We start from the raw sequence: 7,667 nt of genomic DNA on the forward strand, positions 1-7,667 counted from the left end.
TTTGTAAATTTGCCAGATCCATAAAAAACATTCCTACATGTGAGGGTAATCATCGTATTAATAGCTTTTTGAATTGCCACACAAGTCATGTTGTTGAGGTTCCCTTCTCAAGTCAGGGTCTCTACTGCTCAGATGTGGGCTCCAAATTAGTATAACACAGGCCTGGGTGCGCACCCCGGATCCCAATAAATGACACACAGAGTCATGTATCAGCTCCCTCAGGCTCCGTAGTCAGACTGACGTGCCGAGTATGTGTATTACAGAATATATAGGCAGACAATACGTTTCAGTTTCGTTTCTCTGTAAATCATAGACTTGAGTTTCGTTTCTCTGCACCAGCTGAATTCACAGGAAACCGAGAGTCAGTAGAAAAAGGCTCCTGGTTGAGTTTCGATTCACCTCAGAGAGAGAGAGAGAGACTTATTAGCTTATATAAAAACATACTGCGTTATTTCCAAGCCTTGCAGTTAAAGCAGATTCAATATGGCGGAATGCATACAAAATGGACGAATAGTTTCTTATAATACTTTATTACCTTCACATTCCCCCCTAGACACTAAAAGGACATTTTGTAGGAAGGGGTCTGTCCCTAATTTACTTTATTACCTTCACATTCCCCCCTAGACACTAAAAGGACATTTTGTAGGAAGGGGTCTGTCCCTAATTTCTATTTCTTGTGCTAGAGTCCCTACCTGAGGGTGTTGGTCGGCTGTTCATGGGCTTGTCCCATCCCCGACAACTTCTGGCTCGCTAAACTCGAAGACCTACAGTATACACAGAAGGGTTCCCTGACCTCAAACAAACACACTAGGGTCTGGGATTCTCGATTGGTCACCCGTCACTCCAGAGTACTATAATGGACTGTTCTTATGTTCTCTTGTTTTTGTAATGGCATATTTTCAAAACATTGGCACATTGCTCTTGTTCTCAAGGTTTTTTGGCTTAGCTGAACCGCTCAATATCAATTGGAACTTCAGAAGAAAAAATGTATTTTAAACTAACATTCATTCCAACTTTCATACAGACAATAGACAATATCAGGCACCTAAGATGGATGCTGACTCAAAATGGTTGCTTAGATCCCAGTACTGTTATGTCAGACCCCCCTCCTTTACGTCATATTCTCACTTTGTCACTCCCTCCTTTTTATTCTTAAAACATAGCTTTTGAGAATAAAGTTCATAATGATAGTCCAGGGATAACTCAGAGGACAAGGGTGCGTGCCCTTCACTGTCATAGTCTCGTAAGGCGCTGCGGCCAATATGTCTTTTGATGAATTGAATAACTGTGGTCGGCATCTTCTTTCTTCATGGTACTGCTGTTTTCTGGCATCTGTAAAGAGTGGCATCCGATTGGGGGAGGGGGTCGCACACCTGTGGATCATACCTTTGCAACACGGGACACCCACATATATGACAACAAGTAACACTCCCAAACACATCAAAACATTCAAAAAAAAATGCTCCAAGTGATCTAAGCCATTCAGCTAACCCCAAGGGTGATAATCTGTCATTTCCCTTTGTAAACCTCTTTTGAATCTCTTGTATTTAATCTAGTTCATGCTGCACATTGCTACACTGATCTGAAATAAAAACACAACATTGTCTTTAATCAAACACATAACCCTCCTTTTGAAGCTAAAACATAGTCTAAAGCAATTCTGTTTTGTAAGGCCATAAGCCTAATCTGAACCTGTTCTTGGATTTTCATAATCATCACAACATTCTATTACTGAGAATTGAGGGGGTTTGGTATCTGTGGAAGCTAATGCATGATCCTCACCCTGCACGCATTGTATACATCAATCACTCAGAATATCAGAACAGACGATGTCTGCGATGGGTCAACATGGCTGACTTATGATCCTTTCCTTGTGGCTGACACACGCCTTTCGGTGGAGGTGCAACACACTTCTGGATCAAAGTTTTGCTGCACATGACACATACATAGAGAGTGATGAGTACTGCCAAAACACATACAAGAGCTTTCACAAGCCACGCTTCCAGGAAACCAATCCTCCCATCAAGACTCAATTCTACATACACCTTAAATTTCTAACTTAACACACTCTAAAGAATAAAAATATTGAGTCTCTGAAAAAATGAAATGTTCTGATAAAACCTGGCCTTAGCCTGGTGTCTTATTTTCCTCGTTGGTTAACGGTTAGAGTTTTGACTCGGCAAGACGTTAACTTGATGCGGCTGTGCTTTAGGTGACTTTGGTCTTTGGTGGCGCTGGAACGTTTGGTGGAGCTGGAACGAGCTTTACTGTACTTTGGGTCCAGGAAAATGACTCTGCCGCTTTAATTGCTGTATTGGTGATTACTTTAGGCCTTTTCATCTGGGATGAAGAGCATGCTTGTTTAGGAACTACTTGACCTTTAACTCCGTCCCGTGTAGGTGCACTTTTATCATACCTTATGCCTAGAGAGACTCCAAAAAATATATTAGTTGCATACAACTTATTGTTTTATTACCAATAACATGGTCCTTAATTCATTCCTTTGGACTGCTGATAGTCATAAGTCATCCCATATGTGTCTCATAGGGAGATAATTTATACCTAGGACTAAATTCTTGTATCAATGTGTTTACTCCTGTCTTAGCATCCGCATATAGACAGAGGTATTCCCTATTAATGTTCCTCAAATTAAAACTAAGTAGCCAATGTGAACCTGACTTTGATACCATCTAAGTTCCTGAAACTTTAGGGCCTCATCCTTTGCTAACCACTTGTTTCCATAATTAATTCTATCCTGTCTGCAGGCCATATCCCTTTTCCCAATACTATCTACTGTTATGGAAAAATATTCCCTCCTAATTTAAGCAATTATTTTACCCCTACAAATTTCCCTAGCCAATCCCTATTTGTCTTTTACCCCGAACACTCCACTGTAACGATTCTGTTAAAAAATTGAAATGCCTTGTATATAATGCATACCTTATTCACTTATGTAACTGCTTTTGCAACTATGTATCCCCTGTATTTAACCCTATACACAAGACACACCCACAAATGAGAGGTGACTCCCAAATTCACCCCTTTCTGGCAAACCCATTCTAGATTACACAGCAATTTTTACAATAACCACTGCTTACGGATACCTTTGGGAAAAATAGATGGTTAATTCGTTATAACATACATCACATATTCAGTTAATAGACAAATGATTTTGTATAAGACTTCACACTAATGTCTTGCTTTATATAATCTCTTTGCACAGTGCTGAGCACACGGTCAGCTTTATCATTTTAAAGACACTGCATATTCATCTGACTAAAGAAAAAATAATTCTATAAGACTTGTTTCCGGGCAAAGAGCCATCTTGTTTCTGGGCATTTCGCCAATTGACCCTGAAAAGATAAAATAAAGGTACACCACAGCTTCTTCCTGAAAAATAATAATTATTAGCTTGGAACTTTTGCTTAAAGTTTAAATACATGGAGCTTTATCCAGAGCCCTTAGAACTACATTTTTTATGACCTTTTAAAAAATTAACCAACAGGCTTTTATATAGCTGAGGTTCATATAACATCTTAACACACAAATAACGCCACACGCTCATGCTATTTCCCTACACTCAGTTCTTTTTAATGCTTTCTGTTTTAACTTTCATAGTTTCACTGACTTCATTCACTACAAATTTATGCTATCTTGTGACAAGGGGGCATAATTTTATTTTCTCGTCTTTCTCCTGACTAGCAGGCTCACGGGGGCGGTGAGCTCCACAGGAGTAACAATTATCCCTGCATACTGGGTTCTGTGATTTGCATATGGGACATACCCAATATGGTGATTACACGGGACATGGACTATTTTGAGGATATGGAGGGGGAGAGTCAACTTTAGGGGTAGAAGGTGTAGTTTTGTCACTTTCGGGTACTTTCATATAACAGTAACTTTTCTTATCTTTCCCTCCACATTCTATTTCAGTGAAACCTTCCTTTTGAAGCTCAATAGCCACACATAGATAAATCAGTCACACCACAATTAAAACAATCTTAGCCTCCCTTTTCTATCTCCTGCTCGGTCTATTTTTCTCTGGACAGCCTTGGTAACATTAAACCAGGCTTCTGCTATCTTCAGCAGGTTGTTATCATTCAAAATTCCTCTCTTTTCTTTCAATATTTTTCGACACATTTCTGGTTGTAACCTGCCTTCTGCTGCAGTAATACTACATACTTTAAACAGCGTACTTGCTTTATTTTCCACTTGTTCTTATATTAACTTCTGTCCTGGCAATGATAAAATAAATGCAGCGGTACCCTTCTGTCCCTTAACAGAATTATTTTGACTCATACTAACGTAAGGTATGTTTCCCTGTGGGATTCAAAAACACACAAGACGGTGCTCACTGAGCTTCTCCCTCCCATAGAAAAAGACTCCTCTTTCTAGTTGCTATTAGAACAGAAGGAAAAAGAATATTCTCTGGTTTTAAAAGACCCATTCGTGTGGCCAGCACGAACAAAGTTTTCATCACCAGGGCTGGCATTCCTTTCCGTTCTGTTCTCTCTCTCGGCCACTAGGTGGCAGGCTAAGACTCCTTTCCCTGTCTTACTTGCCTGTGCTCAAATGTTAAAACTGCACCTTTTTTTTTTTTTTTTTTTTTTTTTTTTTTTTTTCTAAGTTACACTGCAATTACTTGCAAAAATGTCCTGCCTTTTTTCACTTGTCACACTTTCTGTTCCAAACACTTTCTGTCCGTTCCAAACAATATACACAGTCTCTAATTGTATCCCAATTTCTGCATATTTCCCTTTACACATAACAATAACATTTCTTATTTCTCTCTCCATACTCTACTTCATCATAACCTTCTTTCTGAAGATCTATAGCAACACTCAGAAATTTCTCTGCATTTTCCCACATGCCTTCATCTTTCAGTTTCCCCTTACACATTTGCATATTCGTTCTTAACAACTTCGGTTGCAATCTTCCCGTAGGGGGTAAATCTAGCAGTTTGAACAACAATTTACATTTCTTGGTATACTTCTTTCCCTCCCGTTCTGTCACAAGAGTTACGGAATCCCGGGCACCAGAAGGCAAACCCTTCTTTAAAAACTGCGAGAACATTGTCTATTTTAAAAACAACCTCGGACACGTGCGCCAATTACCGGCGGTACCTGGACTATTGAGCTTCAGCGATAAATCGACCTAGACGGGGAGGCTCGCAGGCAGTCCCCGGACCGTCACCTGTATGGACAATCCTCCTATTATCTATCAATTTATATCCTTACACACTCGGGATTCTTGAGTCTTATTGACAAATCGACCTAGACGGGGAGGCTCGCAGGCAGTCCCCGGACCGTCACCTGTATGGACGATCCTCCTATTATCTATCAATTTATGTCCTAGACTCTTCCCCTTATTTTATAGTTATTCCGTAACCCTTATGACATATGAACATAAACCACACATCTGGCAGTCTCAAGACCTTACAAACTATATAAATCCTTGGCGGGAACCACCGGACTCTATGGTCTTGTATAGATTAACAATACTGTTACTGTCAACCAAGGGATCGCCAACCTGAACAGACTGACAGGAGTTCGGTAAAAATATATTCTGAATATATCTTACCTTGTCCTTAGAGGTTGATCAGGCCTCAATCAGTCCGGTCAGGGGACGGTCGTCCGTGGATAGAGACGGGTCCAGGATTGCTCCGGTGTCCCTTCACAAGGATCCTGCCGACTACGCCAACTGTTGAGGTTCCCTTCTCAAGTCAGGGTCTCTACTGCTCAGATGTGGGCTCCAAATTAGTATAACACAGGCCTGGGTGCGCACCCCGGATCCCAATAAATGACACACAGAGTCATGTATCAGCTCCCTCAGGCTCCGTAGTCAGACTGACGTGCCGAGTATGTGTATTACAGAATATATAGGCAGACAATACGTTTCAGTTTCGTTTCTCTGTAAATCATAGACTTGAGTTTCGTTTCTCTGCACCAGCTGAATTCACAGGAAACCGAGAGTCAGTAGAAAAAGGCTCCTGGTTGAGTTTCGATTCACCTCAGAGAGAGAGAGAGAGACTTATTAGCTTATATAAAAACATACTGCGTTATTTCCAAGCCTTGCAGTTAAAGCAGATTCAATATGGCGGAATGCATACAAAATGGACGAATAGTTTCTTATAATACTTTATTACCTTCACAATGTTATTTATCACTTACAATGTGGATGCAAGATGTCTTACATTGGACGAACAATTAGACTTGTGAGAGTAAGGATACAGGAACATATCAGACATATTCTGAAAAAAGATATGTTACACCCCGTGTCAAGGCATTTTTCAATGTGCAGTCTTGGGGATATCTCTAATTTTTCTTTTTCCGCCTTGGAACATGTTAAAATCCACCCTAGAGGTGGAGACAGATTGAATAAGCTTAATACAAGAGAAATGTATTGGATTCATGTTATGAACACGTTACATCCCACCGGGATAAATATAGAGTGGGATCTTAAGCACTTTTTAGTTTGATTACGATAAATTTATTAATAATTATTAGAGTTTAGGATGGTTATATTTATAATCATCATATATTTATATATATTCTTTTACAATTGCCACTTAAGAATATTCATTTACATATATGTTTTGGAGATCACAATTTATACATGAATCCATTTACATTTTAATAGTAGGTCTTCCCATCACTTCACATCGTTTTCTATATGATTTAGATATGATATTGTATACCATGTATGTTATTAACATATTAATGTAATTTTTAGTGAGTTTTATTGCTCTTTGTATATATATATATATGTAACGGGTTTTCTGGACTGGCCTGACCCCCCCCAATCTCATATTGGCCCCTGTGGTCTAACCAGTCCCCATTACGGTGTAGTGTCTGGTGGTGCACCTGTTGGCAACAGGACTCCTGAGTCTCCCGCATGATGGTGTGTGGGGATTTGCCAACCCAGACAGGCAGCTGAGGTAGTGTGCTTGAGTCCTACCTAGATCCAGTGCAGCGCCTCCACCTCATCAGGGTCCCTTCGGTCACTCGGGGATGGTCCTGGCGAGGAACTCCTCTGTGGTGCTCCTCTCTGTGCAATAATTCCACACATGCACACGAGAGTGTTGTTAATCAAGGACATCTTTATTTGTACGGTGGGCCAGCTGCCCTCCACAATGGGGTGTATTCAGCCCTCCATTGATCACCGTACTTCCCTTTGAAAGGTGTGTCCTCCTAATGTAGGGATTCCCTATCCCCGCAGGGATACTGCACCTGTGCCAGGTCCCTGGTCACAATCTCATTAGTCCTTTTAATACCCTAACGTTGATCTTCCTCTGATAACTTCTAGACTAGACAGAACAGAACTAACTTTTGCTCAGTGCTGTGCCTTATGTATCCTCTGGGGGGCTGACACAACTCTGACATCACCAACCAGGGAGTCAGAGCCTGTGACCACTCCCATCCATACATAGGGCACCTCACCAGGGTGTGAGGGCAAACCTCCATAATTACTGCTGGCATGCCCATAACTTACCAGGCCTTACTGTCAGCAGGAGAGATGACTGCAACCATTTTACAGCAAGGTTACATTCTCCCCCTGGTGAATCCCACCGACCCCGGCTGGGACCTAAATTTGAACACCTTTCGTCAGGAAGCACTGTAAAATGGAACATCATTATTAGAACATCACACAGGTTCATAATAACACAA

At 40.8% G+C, this 7,667-nt stretch overlaps 1 long non-coding RNA gene across 1 annotated transcript; it reads right to left on the reverse strand.

Annotated features, from left to right (window-relative positions):
- Window positions 1–209: 209 nt before the first annotated feature.
- Window positions 210–6,155, reverse strand: LOC142463070 (uncharacterized). Its single transcript, XR_012787360.1, has 2 exons — window positions 607–6,155; window positions 210–535 (listed from the first exon to the last, which is right to left on the reverse strand). It is a non-coding gene; the product is annotated as an uncharacterized LOC142463070 (long non-coding RNA).
- Window positions 6,156–7,667: the final 1,512 nt, after the last annotated feature.

The sequence above is a fragment of the Ascaphus truei genome, chromosome 11, assembly GCF_040206685.1.
Source record: "Ascaphus truei isolate aAscTru1 chromosome 11, aAscTru1.hap1, whole genome shotgun sequence".
In the NCBI taxonomy this organism is placed as follows: Eukaryota; Metazoa; Chordata; class Amphibia; order Anura; family Ascaphidae; genus Ascaphus; species Ascaphus truei.